General features: G+C 46.4%; 1 protein-coding gene across 2 annotated transcripts in view; it reads right to left on the bottom strand.

Moving 5' to 3' along the window:
- Positions 1-1,935, bottom strand: part of EXOC6 (exocyst complex component 6) — a 195,381-nt gene that overhangs the window by 166,958 nt on the left and 26,488 nt on the right. The gene's annotated exons all lie outside the window — the stretch shown is intronic.

Here is a 1,935-nt window from a genome sequence, read left to right as displayed (position 1 = left end):
AGCAGGCTTTCTTGCTAAGAACATGAAAGAAAATGGGAATTGGTGGCTACTTCCTTAACACGATAAAATATAAGTACACCAGCACAGAAGTCAGTGTTACTCCAATACGGAAATGCTAGTCAGTGAAAAATACCCACTGCTGGGACCAGCAGTTAGCGTAATGGTTATGGCACTGGACTCCCACATAGTTGACCGCAGTTCACGTCCTGGACCTGGTGGCTTGAAACTCATGCTGGGCGCGTGTGCGTGCGTGCCCAAGATCCCGAGAGAATGGAGAAGAAGAGATTGCGGCATGGCCATCCCCCTGTGGGGTGATTTCTCGCTTTCTGTCTGTCTGTCTCTGTCTGGCTGGCGAGCGCATGTGCCCTATTAGCAAAAATCTCTAAAAAAATAAAAAATAAAAAAATACCCACTGCCTCAGCTACCGCCATGTGTCGCTAAATGAGGGGGTCCTTCTGGGAAATGCGTCCTGTGTGCCGAGCATCACAGTATTCTGACACGAACCACCACGGCACAGCGCACTGCACACGAGGCTAACCGGAACAGCATGTTGCTCCCAGGCTCCATGTCACTGTACCGAATACTGCAGGCAACTGCGACACACGGAGATGTTCGTGTGAACACACCTAAACACAGGAAAGGTACAGGAAAAATACGGTAGAAGAGATTTAAAGAGTGGCACACCTGTAGAGGGCACTTTACACGAACCGAGTTGGCAGGACTCGATTGCTCTGAGTGAGCGACGGTGCACGTGAAAGCCGAGGATGTCACTGCACACGAATGTACACGTCACAGACGCTGGATACTCAGGCGGCACGAAGTCACTGCATTTATTAAAATGTTTTCTGCTGGGGTCAGCAGGTGGCGTAGGTGCTGGACTCCCACGTGGCTGACCATGGTTCAGGTCCCGGAACTGGTGCCCTGAAACTCACTCCAGGTGGCCAACTGAAGTTCAGGTCCCGGACCTGGTGGCTTGAAACTCCCACCGGGTGTATGTATGTGCATGATCAAAGTCCCAAGAGGAGAATGGAGGAGAAGGGACTGCAGTGTTGCCGTCTCTCAGAGGGTGATTTCTTACTCTTTGTCTCTGTCTCTCTGGTGAGCACACATGCCCTAGAGCAAAAATCTCTCTCTAAAAAAATTTTTTTTAATTTTTCTTCAATAATAAATTAATCTTAGCTTACTATCTCTTTCTTACTTTATCAACTTTAAATTTTTTAAAGAATTATTTAATTTTATTTATCATTATTATTATTTTTTTAATATGCTACAAGGCACACATGATCACCAGAAAGAGAAGGAAAGTCAGAAACAAGCCACCAGGTCCAGGATTTGAACCGCAGTTAGCCATGTGGGAGTCCAGAGCCTTAACCACCATGCCATCTACTGGCCCCATAAACTTTAAATTTTTAACCTTTTTTTTTTTTAAGTTTTTTTTTTTTTAAGTTTTGTTTGTTTGTTTGTTTGTTTGTTTGCCATAGGGCACATGATCTGACTAGAGAGGGACAGTGAGAAATCACCCCCTAGAGAGAATGGCCATGCTGCAATTCCTTCTCCTCCAGTCTCCTCTCAGGATTTGGGGCATACCTGCACACATGCCCCATGCGTTTTTCAGGCCATCAGGTCTGGGATTCGAACTGCAGAATCGGCCACATGGGATCCAAACCTTAACCACCACCTAACCTGCTGACCCTAATATTTTAACCTTTCTTAAATGTTTGCTTATTCTTCCACTAGAATGAGATATAGAAAAAGAGACACAGGCAGAGACATAGGCACCCCCAAGAGTCCTTATGTTGTGATCCACCCCCAACCTTGGCCAAATGGCTCACAGACACACACACGCACATCCACATATATAGGGAGGCCTCCGGACACAAACCAGAACTTTCTCACATGGTCCAGCATGGGAAGCACTGCATTACCACTGAACCG

This window comes from Tupaia chinensis, unplaced genomic scaffold (genome assembly GCF_000334495.1).
Source record: "Tupaia chinensis unplaced genomic scaffold, TupChi_1.0 Scaffold000217_1, whole genome shotgun sequence".
Lineage (NCBI taxonomy): Eukaryota > Metazoa > Chordata > Mammalia > Scandentia > Tupaiidae > Tupaia > Tupaia belangeri.
Note: the sequence above shows the minus strand (reverse complement) of the source record. Positions and strands in the feature narration are given on the sequence as shown.